Genomic DNA, 20,906 nt, shown 5'->3' with positions numbered 1-20,906 from the left:
CACGCCTTTGGCCAAGAATAAGCCTCAATACTGGACCCAGCTGACCATGTGTATGGCTCCTGCACATCAGGAGGTTATTCGCTTTCTGGTGTTGCATAATCTGCATGATGTGGTCGTGTTGGGGTTGCCATGGCTACAAGCCCATAATCCATTATTAGATTGGAAATCCATGTCGGTGTCCAGCTGGGGTTGTCAGGGGGTACATGGTGATGTTCCATTTCTGTCAATTTCGTCATCCACCCCTTCTGAGGTTCCAGAGTTCTTGTCTGATTACCGGGATGTATTTGATGAGCCCAAGTCCGATGCCCTACCTCCGCATAGGGATTGTGATTGTGCTATCAATTTGATTCCGGGTAGTAAATTCCCAAAAGGTCGACTGTTTAATTTATCCGTGCCTGAGCAAGCCGCTATGCGCAGTTATGTGAAGGAATCCCTGGAGAAGGGGCATATTCACCCGTCATCGTCACCATTAGGAGCAGGGTTCTTTTTTGTAGCCAAGAAGGATGGTTCGCTGAGACCTTGTATAGATTACCGCCTTCTAAATAAGATCACGGTTAAATTTCAGTACCCCTTGCCATTGTTATCTGATTTGTTTGCTCGGATTAAGGGGGCTAGTTGGTTCACTAAGATAGATCTTCGTGGTGCGTATAATCTGGTGCGAATCAGGCGAGGAGATGAATGGAAAACTGCATTTAATACGCCCGAGGGTCATTTTGAGTATCTAGTGATGCCATTCGGACTTGCCAATGCTCCATCAGTGTTTCAGTCCTTTATGCATGACATCTTCCGAGAGTACCTGGATAAATTCCTGATTGTGTACTTTGATGACATTTTGATCTTCTCGGATGATTGGGAGTCTCATGTGAAGCAGGCTAATTCTTTGTTTGTGAAGGGATCAAAGTGTCTCTTTGGTGTGCAGAAGGTTTCATTTTTGGGGTTCATCTTTTCCCCTTCTACTATCGAGATGGATCCTGTTAAGGTCCAAGCCATTCATGATTGGACTCAGCCGACATCTCTGAAAAGTCTGCAAAAGTTCCTGGGCTTTGCTAATTTTTATCGTCGCTTCATCTGCAATTTTTCTAGTATTGCCAAACCATTGACCGATTTGACCAAGAAGGGTGCTGATTTGGTCAATTGGTCTTCTGCTGCTGTGGAAGCTTTTCAAGACTTGAAGCGTCGTTTTTCTTCTGCCCCTGTGTTGTGTCAACCAGATGTTTCTCTTCCGTTCCAAGTCGAGGTTGATGCTTCTGAGATTGGAGCAGGGGCTGTTTTGTCGCAGAGAGGTTCTGATTGCTCAGTGATGAAACCATGCGCTTTTTTTTCCAGGAAGTTTTCGCCTGCTGAGCGAAATTATGATGTGGGCAACCGAGAGTTGCTGGCCATGAAGTGGGCATTCGAGGAGTGGCGTCATTGGCTTGAAGGAGCTAAGCATCGAGTGGTGGTATTGACTGATCATAAGAACTTGACTTATCTTGAGTCCGCTAAGCGGTTGAATCCTAGACAGGCTCGTTGGTCGCTGTTTTTTGCCCGTTTTGACTTTGTGATTTCGTACCTTCCGGGCTCTAAAAATGTGAAGGCGGATGCTCTGTCTAGGAGTTTTGTGCCCGACTCTCCGGGTTTGTCTGAGCCGGCGGGTATCCTCAAGGAAGGAGTAATTGTGTCTGCCATCTCCCCTGATTTGCGGCGGGTGCTGCAAAAATTTCAGGCTAATAAACCTGATCGTTGTCCAGCGGAGAGACTGTTTGTCCCTGATAGGTGGACCAATAAAGTTATCTCTGAGGTTCATTGTTCGGTGTTGGCTGGTCATCCTGGAATCTTTGGTACCAGAGAGTTGGTGGCTAGATCCTTTTGGTGGCCGTCTCTGTCGCGGGATGTGCGTGTTTTTGTGCAGTCCTGTGGGATTTGTGCTCGGGCTAAGCCCTGCTGTTCTCGTGCCAGTGGGTTGCTTTTGCCCTTGCCGGTCCCGAAGAGGCCTTGGACACATATCTCTATGGATTTTATTTCTGATCTTCCCGTTTCTGAAAAGATGTCAGTCATTTGGGTGGTCTGTGATCGCTTTTCTAAGATGGTCCATCTGGTACCCTTGTCTAAATTGCCTTCCTCCTCTGATTTGGTGCCATTGTTCTTCCAGCATGTGGTTCGTTTACATGGCATTCCAGAGAATATCGTTTCTGACAGAGGTTCCCAGTTTGTTTCAAGGTTTTGGCGAGCCTTTTGTGGTAGGATGGGCATTGACTTGTCTTTTTCCTCGGCTTTCCATCCTCAGACTAATGGCCAGACCGAACGAACCAATCAGACCTTGGAAACATATCTGAGATGCTTTGTTTCTGCCGATCAGGATGATTGGGTGTCCTTTTTGCCTTTGGCTGAGTTCGCCCTTAATAATCGGGCCAGCTCGGCTACCTTGGTTTCGCCATTTTTCTGCAATTCTGGGTTCCATCCTCGTTTCTCTTCAGGACAGGTTGTGTCTTCGGACTGTCCTGGTGTGGATACTGTGGTGGACAGGTTGCAGCAGATTACCGTACCGTACCGTTAGTTCAGTACGGAGGGTCTTTTTGCCCCGTTTGCGTGGTTTTCTTTAGGGTTTTGTGTAGACCGCAAAGTTACCTTTTCCATCCTCGATCTGTTAAGAAAGTCGGGCCTCACTTTGCTGAATCTATTTCATCTCTACGTTTGTCTTTTCATCTTAACTCACAGTCATTATATGTGGGGGGCTGCCTTTTCCTTTGGGGTATTTCTCTGAGGCAAGGTAGGCTTATTTTCTATCTTCAGGCTAGTTAGTTTCTCAGGCTGTGCCGAGTTGCCTAGGCCGAGTTAGGCGCAATACACGGCTGCCTCTAGTGTTGTTTGGAGAGGATTAGGGATTGCGGTCTGCAGAGTTCCCACGTCTCAGAGCTCGTTCTATGATTTTGGGTTATTGTCAGATTACTGTATGTGCTCTGACCGCTATGTCCATTGTAGTACTGAATTGCCTATCATAACACCTGCCCCAGCAGGTGACACTGACTTCCTAATGAATCCTCTTGCCAGATTTTCCTGGATGTACTGTGACATTGCCTCCGTCTCCGGGAGAGATAGCGGATAGACCCGACCCCGGGGAGGCTCAGCACCAGGCAAGAGATCAATAGGACAGTCATAGGGGCGATGGGGCGGAAGGATCTCCGCCGCCTTTTTGGAGAACACGTCTGCATAAGACCAATACTGCTTGGGGAGAGAGGAAAGATCTGCGGGTACCTCTGTAGTAGCAACCTGAACGCACTCCCTCTGACACCTACCCCCACAAAATTCGCCCCATCCCAGGATTCTGCTAGAGGACCACTCGATATGAGGAGAGTGGTACCGTAGCCAAGGTATTCCCAACAGGACCTCATCAATTCCCTCAGGAATGACGAGCAGAGATATAATCTCCTGATGAGATGGCGACATGGACAGAGTAAAAGGGATGGTCTGGTGTGTTATCTGTGAGGGCAGTGTCGACCCATTCACCACTCGTACGTTACTGGTTGAGCTAGCATAACCACGGGTATTGCGTGACGTTGGGCGAAGGCAGAAGACATAAAATTGCCCTCCGCCCCAGAATCCACGCAGTGCTCTACCGAGTGGGAGAATGAGCCTATAGTAATTGTCCCCTTAAAGGACAATTTAGAGGCAAACGTCGCCGTGTCTAGTGTACCTCCACCTACTACCACTAGACGCTGACGTTTCCTCGACCGCTGAGAACATCTGGTGGCTAGATGTCCTGACTGCTGGCAAACATGACAGACCTTGAGTGCACAAGCGGTCCGGGACTTAGATCCCGCTTGTGACACTTCCCTGGCCTCATATTACTCAGGAACCAAGACCGGAGATTCCAGAGGTTTGGCGAAGGTAGGAGCCAGCCGAAACCTCTGCCTACACTGGGCTCGCTCTAACCTCCGCTCGTTAAAACGGAGGTCAATTCGAGTGGAGACAGTTATTAACTCCTCCAGTGTGGCAGGAATCTCCCTAGTGGCCAGAGCGTCCTTAACGTGGTCAGCCAGGCCCCTCCAAAATATGAAGATAAGAGCTTTATCCGACCAATCCAGCTCAGAAGCTAAAGTGCAGAATTGGACGGCAAAATGACTGACCAAGGACTCACCCTGAGTTAATGCCAGCAATTGGAGCGCAGTATCATGGGTGACTTGAGGTCCTAAAGACCTGTTTCAGAGTGCTCAGAAACAGTGGAGCACTCTGCACCACATGATCGCCACGCTTCCACAGCGGCGTAGCCCATTCCAACGCCCTGTCCGACAAGAGAGACACTATAAATCCCACCTTAGCCCGCTCTGTGGGAAAACGTACAGCCAGGAGCTCGAGGTGAATAGAGCACTGACTCACAAATCCCCTACAAAATTTGCTATCACCAGAAAATTTTTCTGGCAGCGGGAGGCGAGAAAATGTCGGAGCAGGGGTGGCAATGGACAGGGTTGCTGCAGCCACGCTAGCAGCCTGTACAGCAACTGCGGTAACATCCACAGCTGAGGTTGCGCTCTCAAGAGCCGCCAACCTACCCTCCAGCTGCTGGATATACCGCAAGGATTGCTGTTTGTCCGTCATTACTAGCCAGACCCTGGCGCTAGTGTAATGTTAGGGCTAGCGGAACGCACCAAATACTAAGACAGATAGAGTATGGTGCGTTCGCAGCCCGGGGTCCACCGTGCAGAGATGGAACCTGCTGCCAAGTAATGACGGACTATATGGCGGTACTCATAAGTATACACACGTGGGTTAAACTTCACCCAGCGTGAAGGAAGCGATCCTGTTGCGTCACAGGATCGCGGTACCGCACATAGAGCGCGAGCAAGTAGTCAGCAAACTCAACCCCAACTAGGATTGAAGTCCGATTAGACCCTTGCTGGCACAACACCGCAACTGGGTGTGTAAGGAAGCTAAATAACAATATTAGGGCACAAGAGTGCATGCGGTGCCGCACTGACGAACGCCACTTAGGCTACGTTCACATTAGCGTTCCGCTAATGTGCGTCGCTGTTGCGTCGGCGACGCAGCGGCGACGCAGCGGCGACGCGCCCCTATGTTTAACATGGGGGACCCATGCGTTTTTTTTGTTGCGTTTTCCAACACGTGCGTCGTTTCCGACGCTAGCGTCGGACGCATGAAAATGCAACAAGTTGCATTTTTCGTGCGTCCGATTTTCGTCAAAAAACGACGCACGCGTCGCAAAACGCAGCATTTTTGCGTGCGCTTGCGCGCGTTTTTTTGTGCGTCGTGCGTTGCGTCGCCGACGCAGCGGCGCGCAACGCTAATGTGAACGTAGCCTAACCACCCAGGCTTGGGTAAGGAAAGCACAGAGGAAGTGCACGGCGCCGTACTGGCGGTCACAGCAACTGGACGCTGTAATGTGTGATTCGTGCTGTAGGATAAGTCGGGCGCTAGATAGCAACCATACACCTTCCGCGAACAGACATTCAATAGGGAAGGGGTATCCAAGGACGACTTGCACTCACAACAAACACACGTATGCAAATGTACACTAGCGCATGGCCGTGCGGTCATGCGCAGTTTATATAGTTGCAGCACAGGAAGTGGCCACAGAAACTTTGCCCTTGAAAGACCTGCCAAGAGGACCAATGGAATGTGCTGCAGGGCCTGAGCACATGACCCTCGATCTCCAACGGGAGATCTTGCCCTGGGCATGCTCAGTGTGTGCAGACAAGGACTTAGTCCCAGAGAAGTCTGCTCGCTGCTGACCAGCACTGGCTTTAATGGCAGAAGCTGAAGAAGCAGCAGTAACTCTCTGTACAGAGTGAGACTGAGCAAGACGCTGGGACCGACGTCCCTGCTGAGCAGACTCCACTGCGGCTGGATAAGAATGGGAGACCGCAGCGGAGATGGCTCGAGATTCCCCCTGTGCAGAAGCAGGAACTCGAGACCTAACATATATGGTACCCGTTGTGTAAATGCTATGTACCCTAGTTGTGTAAATGCTATGTACCCTAGTTTGGCCACTAGTTGGGGGTAGAGAGTATGCTTAACCTGTATATAGTTAAAGTAGGAGGAGCTAATGGCCTTTAACCTGGGGAGTATCCGGGATTTGAATCATCTGGGCGGGAGCGCCCTGACAGGGCTGTTAGCTTCGTACCGTTAAAGATAAGAGCCCAGTCATACAGTATTCGGGGTCAGAGCCTCATCGGGGAGTAACACCAGGAGAAGTGCTGACAGTGCAGAATAGTGGGACTGCAGTTGCCAGAAGAAGACTGAGCAGTACGGGCAGGTCACTCAGAATGTGGTGGCTTCTTACGTGGGTGGATGTTCTTGAGACCGAGGCGAAACGGTTTAGAGGTTCCACTACTGGAGCATGACTGAGCAGAGATGACGCTGAGAGACCGGAGAGCATGGTCCATCCTGGAAGCGAGCTTAGGAAAGACAGGGACAGAGGAGAAATTGTTCAATGTTAACCCTGATGCTGATGCTGGAGCGAATACTGTATCTATGTGCTGTATACCAGAAGCAGTAAAGTTAATAGTTCAAGCATTTAACTGGATTGTGAATCTGTTTATTCTTCATTGTCTGAGGAGTACGTGCAGCGCAGTGCAGGAAGTCTTGAGGGAAAGCTGGAGAACGTGACGGGTAACGGAATGGAGACCTGTGATTTGTATGAGACGAGAGGCCAGGATGTGCTAGAGACTTTTACCTCAGCCATGACTTTTGCGTGTTTTGGCGCTGCACTTTTTACTTAACTATATAAGAGTTGGCGACTCTGGGTTCAGCACCTGTTCACACTCAGTCTATGTTTGGATGTGCAGGTCAGGTTTTTGAAATGTATTCTTTAGCCTTCTGATCGTGCACTCCCCGCCTCCTAGCCACAGGTGTTTTAATTATAGTAGGTCCAATACCCCTCCACAGAAAGAGAGAATTTGAGTCCAAGAAGAGGTTTCACATGTACCCATTCAGATGGAGACGTTTATTCTCAGTGAGGTAGGTCAAGCGTAGGACCTCGTATAAGAGAGATGCCGTAAAGTGGCTACGAGGTACACATAAATATGGCCATTTTTATGCGCTAAAAGCTCTCATTTTTCATATTTCTAGTGCAGTAATGCAGTTCAAATTTCGTGTTTTCAAGTTTGCGTGTTTTGGCGCTGCAGTGTGCTGCCCTTTTTACTTAACTATATAAGAGTTGGCGACTCTGGGTTCAGCACCTGTTCACACTCAGTCTATGTTTGGATGTGCAGGTCAGGTTTTTGAAATGTATTCTTTAGCCTTCTGATCGTGCACTCCCCGCCTCCTAGCCACAGGTGTTTTAATTATAGTAGGTCCAATACCCCTCCACAGAAAGAGAGAATTTGAGTCCAAGAAGAGGTTTCACATGTACCCATTCAGATGGAGACGTTTATTCTCAGTGAGGTAGGTCAAGCGTAGGACCTCGTATAAGAGAGATGCCGTAAAGTGGCTAGGAGGTACACATAAATATGGCCATTTTTATGCGCTAAAAGCTCTCATTTTTCATATTTCTAGTGCAGTAATGCAGTTCAAATTTTGTGATTAGAGTATGTCACAGTGAGAGCAGTGAGGGCACGATCTATGACGCAGGTCAGTCTGTGATTGGATTATTATTATTATTATTTATTGTTATAGCGCCATTTATTCCATGGCGCTTTACATGTGAGGAGGGGTATACATAATAAAAACAAGTACAATAATCTTAAACAGTACAAGTCATAACTAGTCCAGGAGGAGAGAGGACCCTGCCTGTGAAGGCTCACAATCTACAAGGGATGGGTGAGGATACAGTAGGTGAGGATAGAGCTGGTTATGCAGCAGTTTGGTCGATCGGTGGTTACTGCAGGTTGTAGGCTTGTCGGAAGAGGTGTGTCTTCAGGTTCTTTTTGAAGGTTTCAATGGTAGGCGAGAGTCTGGTATGTTGTGGTAGAGGGTTCCAGAGTAGGGGTGATACGCGAGAGAAATCTTGTATGCGATTGTGGGAAGAGGAGATAAGAGGGGAGTAGAGAAGGAGATCTTGTGAGGATCGTTGGTTGCGTGTAGGTAAGTACCGGGAGACGAGGTCACAGATGTATGGAGGAGACAGGTTGTGGATGGCTTTGTACCTCATGGTTAGGGTTTTGTACTGGAGTCTCTGGGTAATGGGGAGCCAGTGAAGGGATTGACAGAGGGGAGAGGCCGGGGAATAGCGGGGGGACAGGTGGATTAGTCGGGCAGCAGAGTTTAGAATAGATTGGAGGGGTGCGAGAGTGTTAGAGGGGAGGCCACAGAGCAGGAGGTTGCAGTAGTCAAGGCGAGAGAAATATTTTTGAGTTGAAGTTGGCAGGAAGTGGAAAGGGCTTGGATATGTGGTTTGAAGGAGAGATCAGCGTCAAGGATTACCCCAAGGCAGCGAGCTTGTGGGACTGGGGAGAGTGGGCAGCCATGCACTGTAATGGATAGGTTCGTTGTGGGGGTGATGGGGCAAAGATGATGAATTCTGTTTTGTCCATGTTAAGTTTCAGAAATCTAGCGGAGAAGAAGGATGAAATAGTGGACAGACATTGAGGGATTCTGGTCAGTAGGGAGGTGATATCTGGTCCAGAGATGTAGATCTGTGTGTCATCAGCATAGAGATGATACTGAAAGCCATGAGATTCTATGAGCTGTCCCAGGCCAAAGGTGTAAATGGAGAAGAGCAGGGGCCCAAGGACTGAACCTTGTGGGACTCTGACAGATAGCGGGCAAGGTGAGGAGGTGGTGTGTGAGTGGGAGACGCTAAATGTCCGGTCTGTTAGGTATGATGAGATCCAGGATAGGGCCAAGTCTGTGATGCCAAGGGATGAGAGGGTCTGTAATAATAGGGAATGGTCCACTGTGCCAAAGGCAGCCGACAGGTCAAGGAGGAGGAGGACAGAGTAGTGTCGCTTGTTCTTGGTGGTTGAGAGGTCATTGGTGACCTTAGTTAGGGCAGTTTCAGTGGAGTGGTGTGACCGGAAGCCAGATTGTAAGCGGTCAAAGAGGGAGCAAGAAGAGAGATGGGAGGACAGTTCAAGGTAGACGTGTTGTTCCAGTAGTTTGGAGGCATAGGGGAGAAGTGATATAGGGCGATAGCTAATACAGAGGATGGGTCAAGAGAGGGCTTTTTGAGGACAGATGTGATAGAGGCATGTTTAAAGCTAGAGGGGAAAACACCAGTTGTTAGTGATAGGTTGAAGAGATGGGTTAGGGTTGGGATGAAGACTGTGGTGAGGTTTGGGATCTAGTGGGATGGGATCGGGTCAAGTGCACAGGTGGTGAGATGCGATCTTGATTTTCTGTAATGGTGGAGAAGTTGGTTTTGGAGGTGGAGGGCTGGGAAATCGGGAGGAAGTGCTCTGGGGGTTGTTGACCAAAACTGTCTCTGAAGTTATCAATCTTCTGCTTGAAAAATGAGGCAAAGTCTTCAGCTGAGATAAGTGGGGAGGGTGTTGTGAATTCTGTTGTCGAGCTCCCTCCTGTGGTCGTGAATGGTACTTCGGCGAGTTCTGTCTATGGGCTCCCTCTGGTGGCTATGAGTGAAGCTGCTGCTTCTGAGGTTCCTTACACAGGTGACGTGGTTTATCCTTTGGTTGGCTGCTCTATTTAACTCCTCTCAGATCGTTACTCCATGGCAGCTGTCAATGTTTTTGCATTGGTTCAGTTCGCTTCTGGATCTCTCTGGTGACCTGCCTTCTCCTGCAGAAGCTAAGTTCCTGATAGTCATTATTTGTTCACTGTTTTCTTGTCCAGCTGGTTATCATGATTTTGTCTTGCTAGCTGGAAGCTCTGGGATGCAGAGTGGCCCCTCCGCACCGTGAGTCGGTGCGGAGGTCTTTTTTGCACACTCTGCGTGGTCTTTTGTAGGTTTTTGTGCTGATCGCAAAGTTACCTTTCCTATCCTCTGTCTATTTAGTAAGTCTGGCCTCCCTTTGCTGAAACCTGTTTCATTTCTGCGTTTGTGACTTTCATCTTTACTCACAGTCAATATATGTGGGGGGCTTCCTTTACCTTTGGGGAATTTCTCTGAGGCAAGGTAGGCTTTATTTTCTATCTGTAGGGCTAGATAGTCCTTAAGCTGTGAAGAGGCGCCTAGGTCTGGTCAGGAGCGCTCCACGGCTATTTTTAGTGTGTGTGATAGGATTAGGGCTTGCGGTCAGCAGAGCTCCCACATCCCAGAGCTCGTTCTGTATGAGGTTTAACTATCAGGTCATTCCGGGTGCTCCTAACCACCAGGTCATAACAGGAGGGAGGAGGTGCAGGGGGGCGGAGGAGAGAATTGAAGGTGTTGAATAACTGTTTAGGGTTGTGAGACAGGGAGGATATGAGAGATGAGAAGCAGGTTTGTTTAGCTGTGGCGAGTGTGGTCTTGAAAGTAGTGAGGAATGATGTCACAATGAGAGCAGTGATGTCACAGTCTATGTAGCAGGTCAGTCTGTGATTGGATGATGTCACAGTGAGTGCAGTGAGGTCACAGTCTATGTTGCTGGTCAGTCTGTGATTGGATGATGTCACAGTGAGAGAAGTGAGGTCATAGTCTATGTAGCAGGTCAGTCTGTGATTGGATGATGTCTCGGTGAGTATAGTGAGGTCACAGTCTATGTAACCGGTCAGTCTGTGATTGGATGATGCCACAGTGAGAGCAGTGAGGTCACAGTCTATGGAGCAGGTCAGTCAGTGATTGGATGATGTCACAGTGAGAGCAGTGAGATCACAATCTATGTAGCAGGTCAGTCTGTGATTGGATGATGTCACAATGAGAGCAGTGATGTCACAGTCTATGTAGTAAGGCAGTCTGTGTTTGGATTATATTGTGATTGGATGATGTCACACTGAGAGCAGTGAGGTCACAGTCTCATAACTACCAACCGTCCCGGAAACAGTTGGACAAAGCAAAAATAAATATATAGAGCGCACTACCGATATCCGCTAGTATCAAACGCCAATCGGGGTGCAGACAAGCGGCCAAAAAATGAATACGACAACCAAAAGAGAAAGAAGCCGCTCATAAGAATGCACACCACAAGGCTAGTAAGTAATAAATAGAACAATATACGAATAGAATTTTTATTAGCAAACCACAACTTCAAGAAAAACATAAAACATAATTAAAAACAGTAATACCTCGTACAGTTGGTCCACATATCAATATATCTTGTATAATATAAATATCAAATATAATAAGTCCGCACACCTGATATATAATGGGAGAGCAACCCTCTGGCTCATGGAGCTACCTGCATGATAAATGTTTCATAATATAGCTCCCTATGGCATGTATAGTCCTGGAACAATAAAGAGGACAACAGCCAAAATAAGGGAGAAAACTCCACACATGGGGGCTAGAGTAGGTAGCAAAAGAATATGCAGTCTAAATGCAACACATGCCGAAAATAAGGCATCATAAGTGTAACGTTACCCACAAAAATAGGAGTAAGAAGGGAGGGAGAGGCCGTCCCTGGGTGCAGACCAACGTGGACCAAGTGATGCGACCCAACGCGTATCGCCCTACAAAGGAGGGCTTCGTCAGGGGAAGATGCTGTTTGCAACAAAGTTCTCATATAAATAGTATTCATGCGGCTCACCTGATGTGCCGCCGTGGGCTGAACACCGGTAAAACCGGAAGTGCGGCGTTGATGAGGGAACGCCCCCAACCCAGATGAGTATGTGATAGATACTCCCCACATTAAGGGGAAAGACAGTGCGCAGATGTCATCAGGCTCTAGCGCTACCGGAAGTGCGGGATAATAACCATATATGGCCACACACGCACTGGGGCTGAACACCGAAAAATACGGAAGTGAAATGCCAATAGGGGAACGCCCCCAATAGGGACGAGGATTAGGCGAACGCCCACCATGATAGGGGGAAGAAGTGCGCGGATGCCATCCGGCAATAGCGCAACCGGAAGTGCAGCCCAGTGACATGTGTAACCAGACAAATGATCCCCGCAATACAGCGGCCGGGCAGAGTAGCGCAGGCGTATATCAAGCACCAGGAAACCACAGCCGATAAGGCTTTGGGACACTAAAGGCAGGCAGTTAACTCCAAAACTGCTGAAAAGAGTAAACATGACACAACAGGAACCCCTAAATAGGTCATAAAACAAAAAATGAGTCATATATACGGGCATAAACAAATGCCCCCATATAATGGCTCATACAATACGGCCAGGTATAAAGGCACATTAAAATTAGTAACGCCTTGACCGATGTGGTGTCAGTGTGGCCTGAACAATTATAAATTGACCTTCTGAAGGGGATTTTTTTTGATTGTATTTTATTTGGCTAAATCAAAAACAAGGAAACCTATAGCCATATATGTATATACTTAAGTAAAGGACGTGCCGAACACCAGTCATATAATTAGCTGACATACCACATTCAACCCCCGGGGGCACATGAACACATGCATAACTCCAAGAGCAAGACCTCACAGACCATACTCAATAAACCATAATATAGCAGAAGAGGGGTTAATGAAAGAATATATAAGCATAAAAAACTTTATTATATTATCATAAATACCAGAAACATGACATGAGAATAATAATAAACCCCATCCATAAATTGCACAATACCCATAGGCCGAAAAAACATACGCAAATCCTCAGGTCCTTGAGTAATGCATGCACCAAGATGATGACGGTCATGTGACATCCAAATAGTCGGCAGAGAGATGCACAGCCTTAAGAGTTATCCAGACATAGATAAAAATTGGTTAAGAAACCCTACCTAAATAACCCCATGAGCCAAAAGAGGGAAAGATAATAAATCCAATAAGTGAAGCAAGTCAGATCCAACACAAGTCAAAACATATTACATGATAGTCCCATAGGAGGAGACACAATAATTTTGTTCCAGCAAAATGCAAGTTCAAATGAATTCCATCAATTGGGAGCAAGGGAGCCATCCACCATCCGTCATATCACTAAGTAGTCCAATGGGAGGAAATGCATAGTCCAGAATACTCCATGGCCATGGATCCAGATACACCGTCCATATATGTATGTCCTCCAAATAGAGAGTCCTGGACATCATAGAAAGCCACCTAAGAGGATATAAATAAAGTAAGCAAAAAAATAAACTTAACCCAAAAAACCAGTAAATAATAATTCCTCATTAAGTCCCGATGGGGCCACCGATCCCAATTGAAAAATCCAGCGGGCCTCAGTTCTAAGAAGCAGGGGTTTGATAGAACCACCCCTATTGGAGCGACGAATCCTATCCAGGCCTATCACTTGTGTGTTAGAGACACATCCGGCATGATGAGTCAAGAAATGAGTAGCTACTGGAGTGAGCGTCCTGCCCTTAGCCACATCATTGGCCGCTACATGAATAGTGGAAAAATGTTTTTGCACCCTGCGCCGTAATTCCTGTGTGGTTTGACCCACATATACAAGGCGACAGGGGCAAATAAGGGCATAAATGACGCATGACGTCCTACAATTAATGTAGGAACGTAATTTATGCCGCCTGCCATCAAGGGGATTGATGAAAAAATCCTTGGTGGTTACCATATGGGAACAAACATTACAATCCCCACAGGCAAAAGATCCCTGAAGTCTCACACCCTGGCCCGTTCGAGTAGTTTGTCTGGTGTAATGGCTCCTAACAAGTAAATCCCTAAAGTTTGGGGCCCTCCTGGCAGTTAGTAAAGGGCGATCCCCTACAATTGTCGAGGTGCTAAGGTCAGCAGTCAGAATCCCCCAATGTTTCCGTAGGATACCACCGAGGCCATCCCAACTGTTGTTAAAGGTCGTGATAAACCTAGGCTTGTTATCGCCTACCTTTGTCTTTGGTTCCAACAGAGAGACCTGTGTCTGACTTCTGGCCCGCTGGTAGGCCCTGGAGATACTTCTACGGGGATAATGGCGATCCTTAAATCGACAGGAAAGCTCCCTTGCTTCCTCTTGAAAGTCCAAGTCATTAGTACAGTTCCTCCTAACACGAAGGAACTGGCCCGTTGGGACCCCCATCCTGGTATGAAACGGATGGAAGCTCCTAAAATCAAGTAGGCTATTAGTGGCCGTGGGCTTCCGAAATAGCTTGGTCGTGATTGATCCACTATCCAACAAAACCTCCAAATCCAAAAACGTCACTGTGGACAAGGACATAGAATATGTAAGAAGAATATGGTGGTTGTTCGAATTCAAAGAGTCAATAAAATGACAACATTCTTCTGAGGTGCCAGTCCAAATAAAGAAAAGGTCATCGATATATCGTGACCAGTGGCAGACTTTGTCCCTGAAGGTCGCGGATGGAAACACCTGGGTGGCCTCCCACCACCCTAGAAACAAATTTGCTAGGGCGGGTGCACATCTCGCGCCCATGGCCACCCCAGATACCTGTAGATAGAAAGCCCTGTCAAACAAAAAATAATTGTGCCTTAATATGAAATCTAACAGGTCCACCACCAGGGAATCATGCATGCGATCCGAGTGGTTCAACTGGTCTAGAAAAAACAGAACAGCCTGGATGCCATCCTGGTGACCTATATTGGAGTACAATGACTCCACATCACAGGTCACCAGAAAGGCCCCAGCGGGTACAGACAGATTCCGACAAATACTGATAAAATGGGCAGAATCCTTAACAAAAGAAGGCAGTGTTTTGACCAAAGGCTGAAGAAAAAAGTCCACATAGACGCAGGCCTTTTCACACAGGCTGCCAATACAGGCCACTATGGGCCTGCCCGGAGGTTTATGCAGACACTTGTGCACCTTCGGTAACAAATAGAAGGTGGCCGTAACGGGGCATTCAACCCACAGAAACTTATGCTCATTATGATCAATGATACCCAGGTCCCTAGCTCTATCAAGAAGATTCCTGAACCGGGAAGCAAAAGTATCTGTGGGGTCCGAGGGTAATTTTCTATAGAACCTGCAGTCACCCAATTGGCGCTGCGCCTCCTCCAAATAGAGGGCATGTGGCCAAAGAACCACATTGCCCCCTTTATCCGCTTCTTTGATCAAAAATGCATTGTTATGTCGCAGACCGGTGAGGGCCCTCCATTCTTCCCTGCTCAAATTATTCGGCACCAATGCCCGGGGGGAAAGACTCATAATGTCCCTCTTAACCAGTTCAAAAAATACCCGGACAGCTGGCACCAGGGAAAAAGGGGGTGTGACATTAGAGCGATTTTTATGGGGAAAGCGATTCCTACCTGTGCCATCCTCATTCTCCTGTAGTAGCTGAATCAGGTCCTGTATTATTTGTTGGTCTGTATGGTCCGGGCCATTGACCAAATGAGGACGACAGTGTAGCACCCGGAGAACCAGCTTCCTACAGAAGAGATATAGATCCTTAATGAGTGTAAATTTATCGGCACATTGCATAGGTGAAAACGTCAAACCCCTCTGTAAAACTGAGAGTTCAGTAGATGACAACACATAGTCAGAGAGGTTAATGACCTGCAAGATGTTACCTGAAACGTTGTTCCCCGTCGGATCTGCCTCCAATGGGGACGGAGTTAATATTTGCGGCGATTGCGATATTGTTTGTGCGTTGGCGGAAGGCGTCCTCCGAAGCGGGTGGTCCGCGTGGACACCACCGCGGCGCCCACGCCCTCTTCGGATCCGGCGTCTGGCTCGCTCTCTGCCGACGATAAAAAATCGCTACCAGATGTATAATTAGCCGTCCTCGGGCCCTCCGGTGCTGTGTCCCTAGTTCTAAGTACAGGCACGGCTAACCTCTGATTACCCTGATGTCTCCATCTAAAGGCCCTGGATGACTCAAAGTCCGTACGGTCTCTGAAAAATTTAGACTTCTTCTTGCTCATAATGTCACGATCATATTTGTCAAGATTTTCTTTGAGTCTATGTCTGAAGGGCTGGACTTCCTTGACTTCATCGAATTTAGATAACTTGGTGTCCAGATCCTTAATTTTAGTTTTAGTTACTAGCAATAATTCTCTGTCATGCTCCAACAGCATATTAATAATAATATTGGAGCATTTAAGCAGCCCCTGTTCCCAAGTATTTTTAAACATGGGAGAAGGTTCCCAAGCTGGATAAATAGGGACCCTAAGACCACGAGGTACAATATTGGCCCTGATATATTCCTCAAGGCTGCGGATATTCCACCACAGCCGTATACCAGTCCGATGGGCCGCCGTCAGTTCCGTTGTGAGTTTCACAAAATCTGAATCAACAACTGTGTCTCCTTTAAAAGCAAACACATCAGCCGACTGGGCCTGCCAGGCCGCCTCACGAGCCTCCCAGTCCATGTTGCGTAGCAGTGATTATAAGGTCAAACGAACTAAAACAAATCAAAACCAAAAATTAGATGCACACTGCAGATGGATCACAGTAAAGCTGGCCAGACAACATACACCATCACACGATACATCAATAGATAGCCGCATGAAACAAAAAAGATAATAAAAACCTATATATATCCAAAAAATAATGCCATGGATAATCCACAATAGGATGTGTGCTGCTCAAGAAAACCCTACAAAAGATAGGGCACAAAACCAGACTAAGCAAAAATAAATATATAGAGCGCACTACCGATATCCGCTAGTATCAAACGCCAATCGGGGTGCAGACAAGCGGCCAAAAAATGAATACGACAACCAAAAGAGAAAGAAGCCGCTCATAAGAATGCACACCACAAGGCTAGTAAGTAATAAATAGAACAATATACGAATAGAATTTTTATTAGCAAACCACAACTTCAAGAAAAACATAAAACATAATTAAAAACAGTAATACCTCGTACAGTTGGTCCACATATCAATATATCTTGTATAATATAAATATCAAATATAATAAGTCCGCACACCTGATATATAATGGGAGAGCAACCCTCTGGCTCATGGAGCTACCTGCATGATAAATGTTTCATAATATAGCTCCCTATGGCATGTATAGTCCTGGAACAATAAAGAGGACAACAGCCAAAATAAGGGAGAAAACTCCACACATGGGGGCTAGAGTAGGTAGCAAAAGAATATGCAGTCTAAATGCAACACATGCCGAAAATAAGGCATCATAAGTGTAACGTTACCCACAAAAATAGGAGTAAGAAGGGAGGGAGAGGCCGTCCCTGGGTGCAGACCAACGTGGACCAAGTGATGCGACCCAACGCGTATCGCCCTACAAAGGAGGGCTTCGTCAGGGGAAGATGCTGTTTGCAACAAAGTTCTCATATAAATAGTATTCATGCGGCTCACCTGATGTGCCGCCGTGGGCTGAACACCGGTAAAACCGGAAGTGCGGCGTTGATGAGGGAACGCCCCCAACCCAGATGAGTATGTGATAGATACTCCCCACATTAAGGGGAAAGACAGTGCGCAGATGTCATCAGGCTCTAGCGCTACCGGAAGTGCGGGATAATAACCATATATGGCCACACACGCACTGGGGCTGAACACCGAAAAATACGGAAGTGAAATGCCAATAGGGGAACGCCCCCAATAGGGACGAGGATTAGGCGAACGCCCACCATGATAGGGGGAAGAAGTGCGCGGATGCCATCCGGCAATAGCGCAACCGGAAGTGCAGCCCAGTGACATGTGTAACCAGACAAATGATCCCCGCAATACAGCGGCCGGGCAGAGTAGCGCAGGCGTATATCAAGCACCAGGAAACCACAGCCGATAAGGCTTTGGGACACTAAAGGCAGGCAGTTAACTCCAAAACTGCTGAAAAGAGTAAACATGACACAACAGGAACCCCTAAATAGGTCATAAAACAAAAAATGAGTCATATATACGGGCATAAACAAATGCCCCCATATAATGGCTCATACAATACGGCCAGGTATAAAGGCACATTAAAATTAGTAACGCCTTGACCGATGTGGTGTCAGTGTGGCCTGAACAATTATAAATTGACCTTCTGAAGGGGATTTTTTTTTTTTTTTTTGATTGTATTTTATTTGGCTAAATCAAAAACAAGGAAACCTATAGCCATATATGTATATACTTAAGTAAAGGACGTGCCGAACACCAGTCATATAATTAGCTGACATACCACATTCAACCCCCGGGGGCACATGAACACATGCATAACTCCAAGAGCAAGACCTCACAGACCATACTCAATAAACCATAATATAGCAGAAGAGGGGTTAATGAAAGAATATATAAGCATAAAAAACTTTATTATATTATCATAAATACCAGAAACATGACATGAGAATAATAATAAACCCCATCCATAAATTGCACAATACCCATAGGCCGAAAAAACATACGCAAATCCTCAGGTCCTTGAGTAATGCATGCACCAAGATGATGACGGTCATGTGACATCCAAATAGTCGGCAGAGAGATGCACAGCCTTAAGAGTTATCCAGACATAGATAAAAATTGGTTAAGAAACCCTACCTAAATAACCCCATGAGCCAAAAGAGGGAAAGATAATAAATCCAATAAGTGAAGCAAGTCAGATCCAACACAAGTCAAAACATATTACATGATAGTCCCATAGGAGGAGACACAATAATTTTGTTCCAGCAAAATGCAAGTTCAAATGAATTCCATCAATTGGGAGCAAGGGAGCCATCCACCATCCGTCATATCACTAAGTAGTCCAATGGGAGGAAATGCATAGTCCAGAATACTCCATGGCCATGGATCCAGATACACCGTCCATATATGTATGTCCTCCAAATAGAGAGTCCTGGACATCATAGAAAGCCACCTAAGAGGATATAAATAAAGTAAGCAAAAAAATAAACTTAACCCAAAAAACCAGTAAATAATAATTCCTCATTAAGTCCCGATGGGGCCACCGATCCCAATTAAAAAATCCAGCGGGCCTCAGTTCTAAGAAGCAGGGGTTTGATAGAACCACCCCTATTGGAGCGACGAATCCTATCCAGGCCTATCACTTGTGTGTTAGAGACACATCCGGCATGATGAGTCAAGAAATGAGTAGCTACTGGAGTGAGCGTCCTGCCCTTAGCCACATCATTGGCCGCTACATGAATAGTGGAAAAATGTTTTTGCACCCTGCGCCGTAAAGGCCTGCGTCTATGTGGACTTTTTTCTTCAGCCTTTGGTCAAAACACTGCCTTCTTTTGTTAAGGATTCTGCCCATTTTATCAGTATTTGTCGGAATCTGTCTGTACCCGCTGGGGCCTTTCTGGTGACCTGTGATGTGGAGTCATTGTACTCCAATATAGGTCACCAGGATGGCATCCAGGCTGTTCTGTTTTTTCTAGACCAGTTGAACCACTCGGATCGCATGCATGATTCCCTGGTGGTGGACCTGTTAGATTTCATATTAAGGCACAATTATTTTTTGTTTGACAGGGCTTTCTATCTACAGGTATCTGGGGTGGCCATGGGCGCGAGATGTGCACCCGCCCTAGCAAATTTGTTTCTAGGGTGGTGGGAGGCCACCCAGGTGTTTCCATCCGCGACCTTCAGGGACAAAGTCTGCCACTGGTCACGATATATCGATGACCTTTTCTTTATTTGGACTGGCACCTCAGAAGAATGTTGTCATTTTATTGACTCTTTGAATTCGAACAACCACCATATTCTTCTTACATATTCTATGTCCTTGTCCACAGTGACGTTTTTGGATTTGGAGGTTTTGTTGGATAGTGGATCAATCACGACCAAGCTATTTCGGAAGCCCACGGCCACTAATAGCCTACTTGATTTTAGGAGCTTCCATCCGTTTCATACCAGGATGGGGGTCCCAACGGGCCAGTTCCTTCGTGTTAGGAGGAACTGTACTAATGACTTGGACTTTCAAGAGGAAGCAAGGGAGCTTTCCTGTCGATTTAAGGATCGCCATTATCCCCGTAGAAGTATCTCCAGGGCCTACCAGCGGGCCAGAAGTCAGACACAGGTCTCTCTGTTGGAACCAAAGACAAAGGTAGGCGATAACAAGCCTAGGTTTATCACGACCTTTAACAACAGTTGGGATGGCCTCGGTGGTATCCTACGGAAACATTGGGGGATTCTGACTGCTGACCTTAGCACCTCGACAATTGTAGGGGATCGCCCTTTACTAACTGCCAGGAGGGCCCCAAACTTTAGGGATTTACTTGTTAGGAGCCATTACACCAGACAAACTACTCGAACGGGCCAGGGTGTGAGACTTCAGGGATCTTTTGCCTGTGGGGATTGTAATGTTTGTTCCCATATGGTAACCACCAAGGATTTTTTCATCAATCCCCTTGATGGCAGGCGGCATAAATTACGTTCCTACATTAATTGTAGGACGTCATGCGTCATTTATGCCCTTATTTGCCCCTGTCGCCTTGTATATGTGGGTCAAACCACACAGGAATTACGGCGCAGGGTGCAAAAACATTTTTCCACTATTCATGTAGCGGCCAATGATGTGGCTAAGGGCAGGACGCTCACTCCAGTAGCTACTCATTTCTTGACTCATCATGCCGGATGTGTCTCTAACACACAAGTGATAGGCCTGGATAGGATTCGTCGCTCCAATAGGGGTGGTTCTATCAAACCCCTGCTTCTTAGAACTGAGGCCCGCTGGATTTTTCAATTGGGATCGGTGGCCCCATCGGGACTTAATGAGGAATTATTATTTACTGGTTTTTTGGGTTAAGTTTATTTTTTTGCTTACTTTATTTATATCCTCTTAGGTGGCTTTCTATGATGTCCAGGACTCTCTATTTGGAGGACATACATATATGGACGGTGTATCTGGATCCATGGCCATGGAGTATTCTGGACTATGCATTTCCTCCCATTGGACTACTTAGTGATATGACGGATGGTGGATGGCTCCCTTGCTCCCAATTGATGGAATTCATTTGAACTTGCATTTTGCTGGAACAAAATTATTGTGTCTCCTCCTATGGGACTATCATGTAATATGTTTTGACTTGTGTTGGATCTGACTTGCTTCACTTATTGGATTTATTATCTTTCCCTCTTTTGGCTCATGGGGTTATTTAGGTAGGGTTTCTTAACCAATTTTTATCTATGTCTGGATA

At 46.8% G+C, this 20,906-nt stretch overlaps 1 protein-coding gene and 1 long non-coding RNA gene across 2 annotated transcripts in view; one reads left to right on the top strand and one right to left on the bottom strand.

Annotated features, from left to right (window-relative positions):
• The window catches only part of COL22A1 (collagen type XXII alpha 1 chain), a 573,554-nt gene that overhangs the window by 111,053 nt on the left and 441,595 nt on the right, over window positions 1-20,906 (top strand). The window lies entirely within an intron of this gene.
• LOC138641524 (uncharacterized) lies at window positions 13,768-16,293 on the bottom strand. The gene is made up of 3 exons (XR_011313902.1): window positions 15,400-16,293; window positions 15,139-15,257; window positions 13,768-14,073 (listed from the first exon to the last, which is right to left on the bottom strand). It is a non-coding gene; the product is annotated as an uncharacterized lncRNA (long non-coding RNA).

The sequence above is a fragment of the Ranitomeya imitator genome, chromosome 6, assembly GCF_032444005.1.
Source record: "Ranitomeya imitator isolate aRanImi1 chromosome 6, aRanImi1.pri, whole genome shotgun sequence".
Taxonomy (NCBI): domain Eukaryota; kingdom Metazoa; phylum Chordata; class Amphibia; order Anura; family Dendrobatidae; genus Ranitomeya; species Ranitomeya imitator.
The sequence above is the reverse complement of the archived record's forward strand: the minus strand, read 5'-3'. Positions and strand labels throughout refer to the sequence as shown.